At 40.6% G+C, this 18,356-nt stretch overlaps 1 protein-coding gene across 17 annotated transcripts in view; it reads left to right on the top strand.

The window, feature by feature from the left end:
• BAZ2B (bromodomain adjacent to zinc finger domain 2B) overlaps positions 1-18,356 on the top strand; it is a 190,725-nt gene that overhangs the window by 85,367 nt on the left and 87,002 nt on the right. For 3 of the 17 annotated variants that reach the window (XM_060280108.1, XM_060280080.1, XM_060280095.1), the window contains one exon: positions 3,610-3,683. The exons of the other annotated variants lie outside the window; for them this stretch is intronic. The gene's annotated coding sequence lies outside the window, so the exon portion shown is untranslated. The remainder of the gene's footprint in view (positions 1-3,609; positions 3,684-18,356) is intronic. 17 annotated transcript variants of the gene reach the window in all.

The raw sequence follows: 18,356 nt of genomic DNA, 5'->3' as shown, positions 1-18,356 counted from the left end.
CTCCTCAGGCAGTTCCTCATTAGATCTCCCACCCATCCTTCTTATGTTATTGGCAATCTGTACTGTGTTTGAATTTGCTCTAGACATTGTTGGTCGCCATAATCAGGTCTGGGCAGAAATTTTTGCATCTGACCAATTGGCCATGGTTGGTGATTTTGCCCACCTCATAGCAATTGTCACAACTCTAGGCGGTTTAGGCATTGGGTAAGCCTTAGTCTTGATTGGAGGGGAGGTTGTAGCCTCTGCCTTCCGTCCAAAGTTAAGATATATCCCATTAAAGGCATCTGGGAGGAGTTGCTTCTGTCTAGATGCCTAGGCGGGGGCTAGGAACATAGCATACTTCCAGCAGAAGGGCTGGATGTCAATGGTTGTATCCAATGCCTATGGCTATGTCAAACCTCCTACATCTGTAATCGCTAAAGTTGTGGCATGATTCTGTCTTGTCTGGTTCTTTCCATAAAGTTGGGGTGGCAGGGGGTTGTGGCACCTGGGCAGGCAATGTCCATGGTCTTAGGACAATTCCACACTGTACATTTAAGGCATATTCAACACACATTTAAAGCACATGACTTCTCCAAAGCGTCCTGGAATTATAGTTTGTTAAGGGTGTTGGACAGTGGAAGACAGGAGTGCCTGGCGTGCTCTGGTCCACGGGGTCACGAAGAGTCGGACATGACTAAACGGCTAAACAACAACAAGGGTGTTGGAAATGGTAGCTCTGTGAAGGGGAAACTACAGATCCCAGGATTCTTTTGAGGAGGGCATGCGCTTTAAATAGGTGCTGGATATGCTTTGAATGCACAAGCGAGGAATTCAGTGTCACACTCTTCTTATTGTTCCACCAGCACAAGCATTTCTGCTTGCCAGACAGAACAGTCCCCCTCTCTCGCTGCTGTGTGTTGTTCTGGGGGTTCTCTGAACTGCCCGGAACAGATTGTGGGGAGGCAGGGGGCATGCAAGGGAAGGAGAAAGGGAAAACCCCATTGTGCTAGTTGGAGCCCTTGCAATGGCTTCCACTTGTGTGCCAGGTTAGTTAAATCCAGCCCATAGTATAGTCCTGCCCTTAGTCTCACTGGCAGATGAGGATGTGTGCAGCAGGTGCATTGGGGGAAAGCTGGGATCCAAAGGTGCCATAGGCTTCACAGTGTTCTGTCATGTCCTCAGATTTGTTCCTAATTTTGGGGTGGGATTAGGTAAAGCACAAAGAAAACCCCCGTAAGAGGACCCAGAGACATAAGAGCCATGCTCTGCCCTCACTTCTACCTTGCTGGCGAAAGAAAGTCTGGTAGTGCGATGGATGTGGCAGTTGATCCTCTGGCTCCCGTGTAAGACCATAGTGGTATCTGCGCATACTTCATTGGCGAATAAGCCCCATTGAACTTAGCAGGGCAAACATTTAAGTAAGTAAGTGTGTGGATCAGGCAGTAAGTTCTATTAGACTGTCAGATCAGGTGGAAACGAATTTTGAAAGTAAGTGATGGTATAAGAATAAAGGCACACTGAGCATACTTGATTTGATTATTGGATTGAAAGCAATGATTGAAAAGCTCATTTTAAAAAGCTGCTAAGTAGAGCTGTTGCCAAAGTTCATAATTATCTGGCTTAGAATATGAATTTGTCCCACTCAGAATGTAAAGGAAGGTGCTGAACATGTGTGGTTCATGCTCAAACATGCTTTCTAGGTATACATGCAAAAGTTATGTTAACTTGCTCATCTTGATTGTGGTGAACTGTGTGACCAAACCAGCTAACCGAGGGACTTTTGTGTGAGGATATATCTTCTGCGTTTGGCCAGTTGTTTTATAAACAAGATCTTAGACCCTCTTGTTTACACATGTGCTTGTTTTTGGAAGGTTATCAAGAGTTCAGTTTCCAAGCTATTCTCAACCAAGGCTGGTGCTGGGGACCACAGTGCATACGAAACGACACAATAAATCATGTGCATGAGGCACCATCAACATACATGCACCAACATTACAAACTGGGAGAGAACTAAGCTTTCCCCATCTATGCTCACCAATAATCTTGTGAATATCAAGCAGGTTCCTGAGTTCATCTGAGCAGACTTTGCCAAACACAAGTACAAAAAAAGCACAACTGGGTTGGATCCAATGGTGTCATTATATTCATGGAAGAAGTCCTTTTGTTTATGCAAAGGTCTTTGATCCAGTGAAGGCTCCCACTAACAGAAGTGTGTGTGTGTGGGGGGGTTTCCTCCAATTCCTTGGCTTCCATGTAGTCCCACACAGTCCTTTCCATCCTATTCAAGAGTATCATCTAACCTTCTGGAGCAGAATATTTTTAGCGTGCAGGAGAATAAGGAGGGAAGAAGAATAGTAGAAAATCACCTACATCATTCCATGGGTGGGCGCTGGGAAGACCTTGTTCTGCGGGAGTAAAATACACACAGGGCATTTAATTATTGTTGTCATTCTGCTACCAAGTTAGCTGTGAGCAATAGCTTTCATCCTTAAACATACACCCTAGTCCTGTCCATGTGCACTATTATCTAGTCAGTTGAAATCCAAAAATAAAAATAAAAAAACGAAAGCAATATAGTATTGTTAATGGATTATAGTACAGTATTGTTAATGGGTGCAAAGTGCGGGATTTAAAGCATTATGCTTTGGAAATTAGATGTATGTTTGGTACTGCTTTTTTATTCTCAGCTGAAGATTTGGCCACTTGCTTTATCTGAAATATCTATATATTTTGAGAACCGACTGCTATGCATGATTTCCATTGGTGGCTGCCTGCCAGTGGAATGGCCTTCTGCTGGCTCAGTGATACTTCTCCTCCCTCTCCTCCCCCTGTACACCCCCAAAATCTGATATGGATGATTGGAAAAACCCTTGAAGCCTATTTAGGGAGGATGTAAGGGACAGAGAAGAAGGAGAATTCTCATTGGTTGGATGTCAAGCTATGTTCTCCCTATAATATTTTCCCTATAATATTAATATTTTCAATGTATTTGTGTTCTGGAGTTCCAGGGGTTTTTAATAAAGAGTAAGGAGCACTGCAAAATTCTACATAGCAGAGTAATTCAGCCTTTGGTAAAGTGGATGACTATTGCATGTGTAAGATGGTTTATAATAAGCAATGTTTGAAGTAAATAAGGGATGGCCCTCCAGATGTTGTTGGACTACAGCTCAGTCATTTCTGACCAAAGCTTACAAGGTCTGGGACTGATGGGAGTTGGAGGCCAGTAATATCTGGAGGGCCTGAGGTTGTTGCCCTCTGAAGTAGGACAGTCATTCTCATAGTATGAAGAGAGGCAGATATCAATAGGCACCTCAGCTTCTCTTTCACTTCCTTCCACAATATCTTTATTGGGTTAAGTCTAAGAGCTTGGACTTAAATCCCCAGTATTGATTACCATGGGTGTGGTAAGCTCAGGTTAAAATGGGTTAAAATGACATTCCATTCTTTTTCTTTGAACTGCTTCTCCCTAAATTGAAGACAAGGTTGAACTTTGCCACAGAAACATTTTATAGATTTATCTTAAACTGTAGAGAGTTGGGCAGCTATCTTGTGGGTTCAACATGGCATACTATGAGACAGGTTGTTTTGCTTATTATTATTTTTAAAATCACTTAATTTGATTCCTAGGTGCTTGGTCAGGATCAACTAGTAGGTCATGGCAAACTAGCTTTTTTCTGGGACACCGTCTTAAAAGAAGCCTGGTGAGTCACTGACAGAAAAATCCAATTCGATGTGTAATTTCCAGGGCTTGGCATGGAACCACAAATAGCTCTTGAAGAGAAGCAGGGTTCCATAGAGATGGATCCCTCTCAGCAGTTTCACTGATTATGAAACATTTAAAGCTTTATTGTATAGATTTTGTACAATAAGAAAGAAGGACGAATAGTAACTGGAATTCGTTACTTGTTCCTGTCATGGTGAAGTGGAGGTTAGAATGCCTAATGGATAAAGTGAAATGGATTGATTAATTTCATATTCGCCACCGCTGAATATCAAATAATAAATGGTTCTTCAGAAAAGAATGGAATTTCCAGAGAACTGGAATGATCTTGACTGTTTAATCAGTCTGAATTATTGCCACCCATAATAATATTCAGTTAGAAACGCCATATTCAATGTTTTCATTTAGATAGTGAATTTTGATAGTATTTAGCATTTAAATCCAAAACTCCTCTCTACCTAACAGTGTAAACTCACTGGTCACATACAATTTTAAGGCATATAAAGTTTCATAAGTTTTTTTGAATATGATTAGAGGGAGGACAGATGCCTCGAGCCTTTTCCCAGTGAATACATATTGGCATGCATTATGTTTTGTACGGACGTTTAACCTTTGTCCAATTTAATTTCTGAAAAGGAAGTTCATGTTGATTGTTATGTTTGGAGGGAGCTTCTTTACACAATTTATGTTTCTGGCAATATATGAGGCTGCAGCAGATTGCTGGGCCTTTATAGCCTGTACCAGCAAGAAAATATGTATGCAGTCCTTCCTGCTTTTATGCATCTTTTAGTTCCTTGAACATGTTAATTACAGGTTTTTCCCTGTGTTTGGATTTTATCCTGGCCTGGTCTGAGTAACCACTATAGTTTATAACAACATGGGATTTGCTTAACTCCTGGAGGATGAAAAGACCAATGACTGTACTTGTTAAAACAACATCAATAATTTTGCATGAGAAACAAGCCAAACACAGAATGCCAAGCAACTCATTGCCTAGGTTTGCTGTGACAATGTCAAAGCTATGTGAAGAGTACTGCAATCCCCCTTGTTTTGAATGCAGGAAACTCAACTTTGTAGAAGAAGGAAAAAGATGTTAGCACATCATTGTTTGTTGGGACATTTCACAATTTAAATTACAGTTAGACAGATATAGACCACAGTTGTTCAGTCTGCTGACTCTGGAGACGTTCCAGTGAAGTTACCGTGGCTACTTCAGAGTAAGTGGTTTTGAGGCTGAAGCCTGGCACTGTGTTTACTTATTCATTCATTGTGCCTTAATTTTTTTTAAAAAACTGCATTGCTTTGTGAGAATAGAAACACTGTTTTAATTTTTATTGGAGCTTTGTGTCACTCAAACAAACCCTGCAAAATATTTCTATGCTGCTTGTGTTGTTCTTCAGAGTTTTAAAACTGACTGAGGCTAATTCAAGCTGAAGTGTGAAAATACCCATTTTCGGTTTGCTCTACCAGCAACCAAAGCATTCCAAACCAAAGGTAATAAATAATTCTTAATGGGTGAGATACAGATTTCAAAACTCTATGGTTATTTCTTATGGGTTGGGCGTATATTAAGTTCCAAACATGAGCAGGATTTTATTATTATTATTTTAAGTAATCTAAGGTTGCAATTCTTTAACACGTGGCAGTAACTCCTATTCAACTCATTGGGGCTTAATTCCGATTAGACATGCATAGGATCACACTGTAAGCATATTACAGTATTTTTCCTGGGATCCCTCTTTGCCTCTGGTAGTTGCATGTTGTTTGAAGCTAAAGTGCCAGGAAGTCAAGAGGTTTTGGAGACTAAATTGGCCTACGCCGCGGTGTGTTCAGGGACAAACTGCAGGACAGATATAGGCCAGGTTTGCTGAAAAGCAGCAATGGCAGAGAGAACAGGTGAAAGTCAAATCTATGGTCATTTGCCAGTGCAGGGCCAAAAGGCCTTGTTGAAGCTGCTGGAAAATTAGTTTTGCTTTGTAAATGCGCCCTGGCAGCTATGCAAAAGAAAAGGAAAAGATGTTATCTCAGTTATTGATTCAGCAACATTTAGTTACAGATAGCCTGCATGAATTTACTGACTTCAAATAGCAATGTGCTGTTTCCCGCTGTCCCCCTCCCTCCAGTCCTGTAAGCAGTTTCCCAAATGCCGGAATGCAAATTGTTTCCTAAAGAGCAGTAGTTGCAGAGAACAAGTGAAAGTCAACCCTGTCAGTGGCTTTAGTTTAGTGGCATGATTTGGGGATATAGTTTTATGAATATGTGAGGTTATTGTTGGTCTGTCTGTCCCAGGACACTCTTTATTTCAGCTGCCAGCAATTCTGCAAGGCCTCTGCTGCCAGAGATTTTTTTAATTTTAAACTGAAGACGCTATAAATTAAATCTAGGACCTGTAACCCCTCCTAAGGAGGGATAAGAATGTATGGCTCCTGGTTTAGTTACTATTACCAAGCATAGCTAGTAAAAAAGTGACATGTTGCAGTGTGGAAAACGTCAAAAGGGAGACTAAGAATGGGCATCTAGATCTGCACGTCAGGGCCTCCATTTTTATTCATGTCAAAAGGTTACACTAAAACTGGTCTTTATAGTAGCAGGAAAATACTCTGATTTTAAAAGAGTGAAATGGAAATAACTTTTTGAAAATCCACTTCAAGCAAAATTCCATGCCGCTCTTTCAAAATCTGGCCAAAATCTATATAAGTGCTGTATACACTATTTTATTATTACAGTATTGTTTTAACCAACAAGGAAGGTAACTACACACACACACACACACACACACACACACACACACACACACACACTTTGTCCAATACAGCTAGCTTCGGAACTATATACAAAATGACATGTTTATCGTTTGTTCTCCTCCACTTGTCAATAGACTCCGACACTGTAGTTGGAGTAAGCTTATTTTGTATCCTGGTGTTTGCATGCAGAATGTGGTGTGCCTGTGCTTGTTTCTTATACTGAAATGCTGTTCATAAATGTCTATGCAAAACATCCACTGTTACATTTTAAAAACTTCTGCCCTGTATTTAACCATGAACCTGTTTATGCTGTTCCAGAATTTGCATCTTCTATCCATAAAACATTTGTCAGCAATATTTTTCTGCTGCCCATAGAATATCCATTGCTTATGACAGGTCAAAAACATGGCTGACCTTCTCTTGATGGTTGTCCAAGGTTGAATGCTGTAAAGCGGGGTAGCCAGTGCATTGCCCCCCCCCCCCCAATGTTTAATTACAACTCCCATCAGCTCTGACATCATGGTCAGTGGTTGGGGATTATGGGAATTGTAGTCCAGCAGCACCTGGAGGATACCACATCGGCTATTCCTGGTATAAAACAACCTGGGTATATTTCCTTGTCTTTTTTAAAATTTATTGCATGCATATTTTCAGTTTCTAAAAACAGTACTGTACAGTATTTCTGTTCAATTTTCCATGAAAGAAGGAAGTGCAAAAAACAAAAACAAAACACCAACTCACAATCCTGCCTTGCCCATGGCAATATGGAGCATTGGGAATATTAAATCAGTGGAGTTGCGTCTTCATGCTTCAGCTTCCTGGCCTTTTATGCTTTTGTCCTGGTTTATACCGCTATCTGCTCTCTTCTTCTTCTTGAATCTCCCATTGCCCATTTCCATTAAATGTCAAGCAACCTCAAGTCTTTTATGAAGAACCATTTTCTGGCTCATGCAGCTCATCTGTTACCTCTCAAAAAGCTGCCAAGTAAATTTATATTCCATCCTTCCTCCTGAACATGGATTGTATTCAGCTAAGTCCTACTCAGTGTAGACCTACTGAAATTAACGAACCTAAATTAGTCACCTCCATTACCTTTAATGAGTCTACTCTGAGAAGGACATGTGTCTGTGGAGTCCAGCCAAAGTCCTATTGCATCTGGTAGTGCCTGGGTTCAGTGGCGTGGCTACAAGTCTTCATACTGTAGCTGTGCCATGCACAGATTCTTCTGTTGTCTTTTATCATAGAGGCTGTTGCTCTTGATCAGGGTTGGATTATGGCAATATATTGTGGTTATAATTGTAACAGTCTCCTATAATGGAAGGAAAGTGAAATAATTTTGTAGAAATCATGTGATCATTTGAAAGCCTAGAGATAATGAAATACTTCCTCTTTGGAAGCAGTTGCTAGAACAGAATGCCAGAACTGTCTAAAGTAAAAAAAATGTCACTGCTAATTTTCAAGGAATCAATCATTCTACCTGAATGGTTTAATATTTTAACATTGTATATAAATAGATATTTATTTATTTGCATGAGCCACCGGCTGTACATTTTCTGTACACAGAACAAAAATATACAAACACAACTGAACATATTCAATCGCCAAACTAAATTATAAATTATACAATTTTAAACTCAGCATTATCATAGTCCTTTTTTTAATGATGGTTGCTAGAAAGCCAATTGAATAAAATTTACCAAAGATATAGGAAGACCAATTCAGGCTCTTTTCTAAATGAATATGTTGACTGTAGGCACATGTATGAAGCTACAGTATATATTAGGGCCAGCTCATAGGCTGCAATAGAAGTGTGTAACCGAGGCGTACTTAAACTGAGGTATGACTGTACAACTTAAAATTCGGGGACTCCATGCTTTATCCTTTAATATACGAATGAGGAACCTGTAGCCCTCTAGATGCTCATGAACTCCAACTCCCATCAGCCCCAGCTAGAAAGACCAGTGGTAAGGGATGATGGAAGCAGTAGTCCAGCAACATCTCAAGGTCACATGTTCTCCTCATCTGCTTGTAATATATGAATTCTGACTTCCCAGTGCATGTTTCCACAATGTACATGCTGTGAAAATAATACCATGAGCTTACAATAGTCTTATAAAACTTTTACCTGATGGAAAAGTCAAAAGAGAGTACACAGGAATGATGTATGCTCTCAGTTCAGGTTTAATGTGTGGGAAATGACACGTATGACTAACTTTATAAAAAGTTAATAAAGCTGAATAAGTAGTGATTTAAATTCTGGTTCTTCCAGTAGCCAAGCTGCATATGGGCAGTGTTATCTCTGCACTGACCTATAGTCTGCCTGTAGCAAGTTTGAAGATGGAGTAAATATGCCCACCTGACTACATCATGCATCCATCAGGATTGTTTCAGCAAGAGATCAAAGACTGAAGTGCTTAGTGGCTGTTCCACTGTTGTCCTCTGGGAAATTGCCAAAGTAAGGGCATCCTTTAGAAGTGCTATAAGCCATATTAATTTGCTGCTGATGCATGCTGGGCTGATTGTATACTTATTGGCCTAGTATTCTGTATTTTACCTTATATTTTATGTGTGCCTTTTTGTTTCAAAGGAATCACCACTCGTTTTTGTTTGTTGTGAATGACTGAGCTAAAATGGAATATATATAAATTAGGCCTGTAATGTTTAGAACATGAATTAAAAAAGGTAAAGGTAAAGGACCCCTGACAGTTAAGTCCAGTCGTGGACAGCTCTGGAGTTGCGGCGCTCATCTTGCTTTACAGACCGAGGGAGCCGGTGTTTGTCCACAGACAGTTTTTCCAGGTCATGTGGCCAGCATGACTAAGGAGCTTCTGGCAAAACCAAAGCAGCGCACGGAAACGCCATTTACCTTCCCGCCGCAGCGGTACCCAATAATCTACTTGCACTGGTGTGCTTTCGAACTGCTAGGTTGGCAGGAGCTGGGACAGAGCAATGGGAGCTCACCCTGTTGCGGGGTTTCAAACCATTGACCTCCTGATCAGCAAGCCCGAGAGGCTCAGTTGTTTAGACCACAGTGCCACCCGTGTCCCAAGAACATGAATTAGTTAGACTTAATGATTTTGAAATGCTTTGGTTGATTTAAAAATGTGTTGTTGAATAATTGGGCATCATATTTCTTTTAAAAAATCGTAATTGTTTTTTAATACACCTTCTTACTAAATTTGTAGGTGCCATCTTAGAGGAAGCAAGGAATTTCTTTTGTAAGGTGGTGCCTGTTATGACATACCATATGTATGCATCATCTATAACCATACAAACAAAATTCTTTAGAACCTACTGTTCTGTTAAAAACATAATTTCATAGGATTGTATGCAATGTTGTTTCGCTTCTGTGATGGATGGATCTTCATTCTCCTTTCCATTGTAGCCCCACCTTGTGTACCCTCAAAATCTGCTCCAGAGAGCCTATGGAGCAGATTTGGGGGGTGAGATGAGAAGAAGCTGAAGTTCTGTTAGCCAAGTAGAATTTTATCTGCACCACCTGTCCTCATTTAATTGATTAAGCTATGTTCAATTAATTGGTTAATATTTGCCAATTGATCATGATAATAAGATTTCTTTAATTAGATGACAGCACAAATTAGAGAACGTTATATTTTATTTTTATCAAAAAAGTTATGTTGCAAGGATATATGTCACATGCAAGTATGGAGAAAGGGACGCAGTGTGATCACTTTTTGATGCAGTTTGGTGATGGGATTAGTGCTGAAGAGCACTATTTTTTTTAAAAAAAAGTAAATTAGTGAGAAATGCTTCTGTAGCTCTAGATGCTTTAGGGGCATTTAAATCACAGTGGGAACTTTTTCCACCCAAGCTGCAACATATTTTATCCTTAGGGGGATGTAGCTTTCTGCTAGTGATGACACGGTAGAACACTGAAACAGCTCTGTAAGAAAGTTTAGCATTTCTGTAGGTAAAATATTTATGAAAATAAGGCAGTTTTATCCTTACTGATTAATATAAGTGTTAGCATAACTTGATTGAAAATAAAAAATCCTTCTTCAAATGCAAAGGCAACCATCAATGAATGAGCAGGACTTTTAAGAAATTCCCTAGGAAAGGCATTATTAATATCGTCGTCGTCGTCATCATCATTGGTATTATCCCACCTTTTCCCCAGGGGTGGCTTATAGGTAAAAAAATGCAGATAAAATAGAAAAAGCTAAAAACATAGAAAATATAATAATTAAAAAGTAGTTAAACACCAATAGAATTAAAACAACATATAGAAAGATCTATTAAAAATACAGATAATAACAACAATAAAAACATCACAGCACCAGCCTTTCCATTAAAAAACAGTCAGTTCTCAAAGGCCTGCTGGAACAAAAGGGTATTTCCCTGCTGGCAGAAGAGCAACAGTGAGACAGACAGTCTATTTGTCTAGGAAGGGAGTTCCAGAGCCGTGAGTGCAGCCACCGAGAAGGCCCTGTCCCATGTCCCCACCAAGCATGGCTGTAAGTGTGGTGGGACTCAGCTATACAGCTGTAAATAAAACGTTTTAAATGTGTTGTAAAGTGCAATACACAAATGTGACACTAGATGGCGACAGTGAGCTATGCCAAATTCAATGTATTTTTCAAAACGTTTTTTAAAAACATGTGTAGTTTACACCAAGAAATAGGTAATAAGTGGAAAGCGATAAACCTGTAGCATGAAGCTGAAATCAAGTTAAACTGTCCAATTTAATTCCTTGTAACATATTTCCAGGTTAATTCAGAATAAGTAGTTTTGGGAATTGAATTCTTAAATGGGATTAGCAGTCCAATACTGGGATTTCAAAATCCAACAAAGCTCATTTTAACATATTGGTAACTGCTTTCTGGCAGCGGTTTTATTCAATATCTGTGTGAGGAGGCAATCTGTACTCCTCTGCTAGTGCTGGAATATTAACCTACCCTTAACAGCTATAACCATTGGAATAGCTGCTGTACACGAGTGTAATATCACTTTGAAGGAGTAAAACGCAAGGCCTGCAAAAGACATAATCTTCTGGTTTCGTTACAGGCTTCAGAATCCTGTTTATTGGTGGAACCCTGCACATTATTTACTTTCCAAAAACAGGATTCTTCTCTTACTTCCTTTACATGACAAGCTAAAGTGATTTTATTGGATTGGGAGCCCAAAATCCACACTGTAGCACATAGTTAAGCTATTAAACTCGCTCCCATAGGAGGCAGTGGTGGCCACTAACCTAGATGGCTTTCGAAGAGGATTAGATAAATTAGTAGATGAGAAGTCTATCAATGGCTGCTAGCCGAGATGGCTGTGCTCTGCTGGAACCCACAGGAGAGCAACATGTTCTTTTGTGCTTGAATCCTGCTTGTGGGTTTCCCATAGGCATCTGGTCAGCCATTGTGAGAACAGGATGCTGGACTAGATAAGCCATTGGCCTGAACCATCAGGCTCCTTTTCTTATGTTCTTACGTTTCCTTCAGGAAAGCCATTCACAAGGTTACGATTGCAACAAAGCATCTCTGTACCTCTCCCCACAATCTCTTTTTAATGCATCGTGCTTGTATACTAGCAGCTTGTGACAAGGCAGCTCATAAAATTAAGGGTGACCTGGTGCACATGCAGTAGACTCAGAACAACCAGCCTGGAGTGCTTAAGGATAAAGCCTAGCTCAGCAGCCTGGTCTAGGCTTGCACAATTTAGGACTGATCAAACAAAATGTAGCCCACTGGCCATGTAATGCGGTGTGCCAAGTGGTCAATAACTGCTTCTGATTTTGCAGTCCTAGGTAGACAGCAGAAATGAGAGGTTTATAGAGTTTCTTGGTAGACATGGCTCGGGGGCACCATTTGGGTTGGGCAGGGGGTCACAGGTCAAGTAGGACAAGCCATGTTTTCATCTGAGTAGTGCTGCCTTAAATATTCACATGTGCACTAAGCAATATCCCATTTTGTATCCTTCAATCTCAATAGCTTCAAGGGACCTTCAGGATTATACTGATAGCCTCTGGTATAACAACAATGGTATATTTATTTTTTAAAAAATGGTTTGTTCTGCTAAAATGTCAAGTTTTAATGAAAGCCGTTATCTGAAGAATGAGCATTTGCAGCAACAGCTCACAGCCTTTGACATCTGCTACGAGAAAAATACTAACAAATGCCTAGTTCTTTATCAAAGGTGCACACAAAGGAAAAGGGAATACATATAACCTCAGCCCAGCTACAGTTACAATGCACCTTTGGCATTGAATAAGTTGACTCTTAGCACAGGAACCAATCAAGTCAAACTTAAGTTTTGTAAAGTTCTGTTGGTTTTCAAATGGACAGAGTACCGTAAATGCCTCTAATTACATGAGTAGGTGCTAAAATATTCCACTGAAGCAAATAGGCTTTTGAAGCTGGGATTCGAAGAGCCCCGTGCGACTGTAGAAAGCACTTCCATAGGTGCACGAGAGCGTGATTTTTCACATGCACCACATCCCCATGCGTCACATCATATGCTGCTGCCCTCAGTAGAGATGGCTTCTAGAGCACAAACCTCCCACTGAAATGTCAAGCAGTGTGTTTTTTTTAAAATAATTGAAACCACTCTTTTCTGTCATACATGCTGGGGGGGGGGGGAGTGCCATAGTACTCTGTTTGAAGGAGCCCACTGTCCGAACCAAAGAACGTAATGGGGGGGGGGAGAGAGCCTGTGGCCTATTGACTCTTGGCACTTGTGCAGGTGCACAGATTCCCTGGTTGCGGTCTTCTCCGCTATGGAGAGGTGTTTTGTATTTCTATCTAAATTATAGGAATTATTTTTAAATTCACACCTATGCATCTAAAATAGCACATGCAGATTTTATGCCAATCTGTGTTCTCTTTTGTCCTCTCTTTTTTTGGCAGCGTATAAGTGGGCACCCTAGGAGGAAATGATTCTGTAGCGTTCTGGCAGCTAATGTTCAGGCCCTGCTTCTAAGCTTCCTTGGTTCCCACTTCACGCAAAGGAGAAACGGGAATCAAGGTCTGATTACATATCAGAAGTAGGAGTGGGAGCTGTTATTAAGGGTTGTTGAGATATGCAGGGCCCAGGCTGTGGAGGGCTTTAAAGGTTAACAGTAGCTTACTGAATTGGTCCTAGGAGTATAATCACAGCCGGTGCAGTGGTTTAGTATAGGTTATGTATGCCTGCATCTCCTAGTATCCATACAGAGAGCTTCAGCTGCGCTTCCTACATCTTGAATTTTTACAGTTATATCCATGTTAGTAGATGTAAACTGTATGTCTCATAGACCCCAGTTAAATGGTAGGGACTTTGCAGTGGGAGGAAGGAACACAGCTAGAACAAAGTTTGTTTTCCTGTGTTTTCCCTCTTCCTCCTTTTTTTTAAAATCCTTGCATTTCTTACTAAAAAAACAATCAAACAACAGAATCCAGAATCTGGAGTCGAACTCCCATCATTGTGTCCATGCTAGCAGAGTCTGATGGGAGGTGGAGCCCAGCACCCTTTGGAAAGCCACAGATTCCTAATTGCTGTGTTAAAGCAAATCCACCATTGGTTGCAAAAAAAAAAATTAAATTAAAAAAGGTTGTTGATTGAAAGCTGCTTTGGGTATTGCTTTGTGCAACAGAAATGTTTTGATAATAAAGTAAATTAGCTCATATGAGATATTTAGAAGTTACTTTTCTTCATAAGGCATTGCCATTGTTTGTTGGCATCTGTCCTGGGAGACAGTGGAAGAGTGCACCTTCTGGGGGCAAAGTTGGGAGAGTTACAGTGCCTGCTGTGGCTGTAGAGATAGATACAGGAGGGACATGTTTTATTGTAGGTGGGGCAGATGAAAGTGTCTGGTTATGCTGCTGCAGGTGCACCATAGTATTTCTTCTCTCTGCGCTCCTCCCAGTGGTCATTTCTGCTGCTCTCTTTCCTCAAAAGAGGACATAGCTGTGTTGTACATAGCTCTGATGTAGCTCCGCCTTGCTTCGATGCTCTCTCTGGAGCAGTTCCGTAGAGCTTGTTTGACAGAATCAGAGAAGTGTTCACAGAGTTCAGTTATGACTGTTCTGGCTGTGTTGATTCGAGGCTGCACTTTCTGCTTTGCATTATGGATCCTCCTTGGCTGGAGAAGAATCGTGCTTGCCACTGTGGTAGCTCTGTGTGGCATGAATACAGTTTGGTACCATTTGCCTGGTGACAACCAGCTGGTCCCCTGTGTGATGATCCTCCCCATCTCTGGATGTGGATAAAAACCGTTATGGTCATTCTAAGTGGCTACTGTACCGTTAAAGAGGTCTGTGCTTTATTTCAGCAGCTTCCCTGAAGAAGAGAAAATGGTCATTATCTTTGATCATATGGTTCCACTCATAGTTTTTCAGATGCAGGATGCTGTTATGTATTGAGCTGAATGCACACCTGTATTTTCAGCTCACCTTTCTCCACTTTAGCCTGCATGTGGTCGTGATAAGAAAAACAGAGCAACCTGGGAGCATAAAGTTAGTTTGTGAAGCTGCCCTTGCCTCACCTTATGCCTTTCTCTCTGCAAGCATTACTCAGCACGACTCTGCCCATGTTGAGCCATAATCTAATTGCATCATGTGCTACCGAGAAGAACTACAGCTGGGACCATGGCTAGGAGCAGACTAGGACTGCAGTCCTGCGCGCAATTACATGGGAATACATTTCATTAAACACTGTGGGACTTGAGTGAACATGTATAGCTCTGTTGACTTTCTGCCCTACCTCAAGGATCTGTAGTCAGGCTTCCCAAGTCCCTGATTTCTATTGGAAGACTTACAGCTCTTGCTAGTCTAGAAGGAAGAGAGGTGCTTTTCTGATCGCTGCCCACATTGATAGTAATTCGAAGTTTGAAGATAACGTATTGAATTTGACTTCTCATAAGTCTCTTTCTCAATTGTTAAGTACTAAAAGCTTGACAGCAGAATACTATATGTATGTTTACACCAGAAGTAAAGCCTAATGCATTCAGCAGGGCTTACTCCCGGGTAACAATGCAAAGGATTGAAATCCAAATCACGTTTCATATTTCCTAGAATTTTCTTTTTCACTAAGAATGGTTTATATTGTACATTGGGTTTCTTTAGAGATTGAAGCAACTCCATAGAAAAGAATGTCTGTGTCTTCCAGGCAAGGGAGGAGTTTTATTGTAATGTATTTTACAAAGTTCTGTATTTGTGCAGTTTAGGCAAACCTTTGAAATACTCTCTTCTACATACATGTCCTGCATGACAACACCTTTTGGATTCTCCCATATACAGTGATGTCAAGGGGAAAAGACAAAATTAGCTGTCAGCTTAGACCTTGATTGATCCCTTTTCAGTGTTGCAAGTCCTTGAAACCTTCCTGGAGCTAGAGGATAGGTACCTGTTGGTACTACTAGAACAGGCTAAGCTATTTACCCTTTAAATGTTTCAAAACTACATTTAATCCCCCACTCCTTCCTCATGTCCTCTGGATATACCAGATATTTATCTGAACAGACTGCAGAATTCTCAGTGAGATTTCTCACATCCTTTTTGCCTGAAGTGCTTCTGACTGCTGAAACAGAAGCCACCACAAATGTAAAAGAGAGAAAATAGTTTTACTTTTCAAAATACATTTTTCAAAGTATTACTTCTGGACTCAGAAGTAAGTGGAGCTTACTACCAGATGAACATTAAGTTTGGGCCTGCGTGTGAGAAAAAGGTAAATTAGATGAAAATGTTCATTGAAAATTGCTGTAGACATTATCAGTGCCTCCTGGTATTGAATAAAATGCTTTCCCCCACATTTTTCACACATTCCTTGGCAGGGCCGTCTTGAGCAGATCGCGCGCCCTGGTGCTGAGGGGCGGAGATCGCTCCGCCGCCCGCCCCGCCCTCGCAGGGCGCAATTGGGCCGTGCGGCGCCCTCCTTGCCAGCCCGGCGCCCAGCTTACCAGCCCCCGCGCCGGGGTGCACTGCGCCACTGGGGGGCTATGAAGAGCCGGCCCTGTTCCTCGGGAAGCTGTGGTTGGGAGAGGATGTGGTCCAGGGGGCTGAGAAGAAGTCCAAAAGCAGGGAGTCTGGGAAGTAGCCAGTGACAAGTGGTGTATATGGCCAAGAATCTTTGGCTTTAGGTTCTGGTAGTATGGTCGTACATTGATATTGCACCAACAATACAAGCACACATGCCAGCAAACACTTGGAGTGCAAACACTTAAAACCACCATTCCTCATTTTCCAGGGTAAACATTGGAAACTGGATAAACCTCATGTTCATTTTTCTAGAAATTTTATAACAGTGTGAAAGAAATTTAAAATTGTGCTGCCTTTTATAAAGCCATCACATTTTTTTTTTATCAAGAAGACTCTGTCCTTTCTTCCCTTCCCCCAATTTCATTCCTAAAATATTGTAGCTGTGGCTTATCTCGGACATGCACTGTAAGGACTCAAGACATATGGAATAATATTTTATGTTTGAAGGTGCAGTGGTAAAACAACTTCCCAGCATCAGTTATCGCAAAAGAACTGCTGATAATCTAATTTTAACTGTGCGTATATTTTCTTAGATGTATAGAAACTGAAGTGTTATCTTGACTTGGTTGATATCAAAACTTTTAACACTTAATTATGCCAACTTTATTTGTTTATTTATTTATTGTCAGATGGCTGTAGTTATTTTTGCCATCAGCTTTTTCCTGTTGTATATATACAAGAAGACATTTTGAGAAACAATGTGGTGAAGGAAAGAGAGAGAGAGAGAGATTGCAATGATATATGATCTTCCCTATGCTGGTGTCTTCCAGACTACAACTCCCATTTTGCTCCAGCCAGTATGATGGGAGTTATTAGTCAAAAACAGCTGGGAGGACACCAGGTTGGAGAGGGTTGATAGATTCTCCTGTGTATAATTTCTTAGTAGCAGGAAGGTCTACCATGCTGGGGTACAATATATATTTCAATCAAAATCTCGAGCAACAGAATAATTCTACACAATTATAAGTGGAGCTAAAATCTCCCTGCTTTTCCGTGCGACTGTTTCAGAGCGAGCAATTGGAAAATTGCAGTTATTAACTTGGTATTTTTATATTTGTATTTTGGGATAGCTCAACAATAGATTAGGTTGGAATTAGGCTTTACAAAAATATCATTCCCGATTTGTTATTCTCAAGTAGCTTACTTGTTATATTTGCTAATTGGATTCAAGCTTCGGTTGCAGTGCTGTGACACTGGTGAGAGCGAAAAACATTTCAGACAACAATACATGTATTGAAGTCTGCCTACAATACAGGTTTTCTTTCATTCTTTCAATATTTTAGTTCTGTGGGGTCTGTTCTGTTACATACAATGAGTTTCCAGACCCATTGTATGTAATGGAACTAAAACATTAAAAGAACAAAAAAAAAAAAACCTGTACAGTATTGCTGGCAGACTTCAATGTACGGCTTATTTATTGTCATGGTCTTGTGCACAGCACCCAGTGATAATGTAATATCAGCCGTAGCCATTGGGCAGTGTTGTATTAGCACTTTTCCTTGCTCCACTGTGTGGCACTGGTGGAAACGAGGAGGGGCAGTATGCTAAGAGTCCAGGATGCCGGTAAAGGATTATAATTCTACACCTCTTCTTCTTGACAGTTAAGTGGTTGCCTTGGCAACTGATGCAGATTTTAATGACTGTCAATACAGTGCTTTATAAATAAGCAGTTGTACTGCTTGATCATATGCATGTTTCCTTTGAAGTGACTCTCACTGCACTCAACTGGACTTGCTTCCAAGTAAGTGTGCATCAGGTTGCAGTTCACGTCCAAAACTTTAAGGGTTGGCTCCAGATGTAGTTCGAGTAGATGCGTCAAAATTGACAGGTTGGCATTCAGCTAAGTTTTACTCTGAGTAGACCCAGTAAATTACCGAACATGATTTAAGGTTGATCCATCATATTTTAGTAAGTTTACTTAAGTAAAACTTAGTTAAATAC

Source organism: Zootoca vivipara, chromosome 1, assembly GCF_963506605.1.
Source record: "Zootoca vivipara chromosome 1, rZooViv1.1, whole genome shotgun sequence".
Taxonomy (NCBI): domain Eukaryota; kingdom Metazoa; phylum Chordata; class Lepidosauria; order Squamata; family Lacertidae; genus Zootoca; species Zootoca vivipara.
The sequence above is the reverse complement of the archived record's forward strand: the minus strand, read 5'-3'. Positions and strand labels throughout refer to the sequence as shown.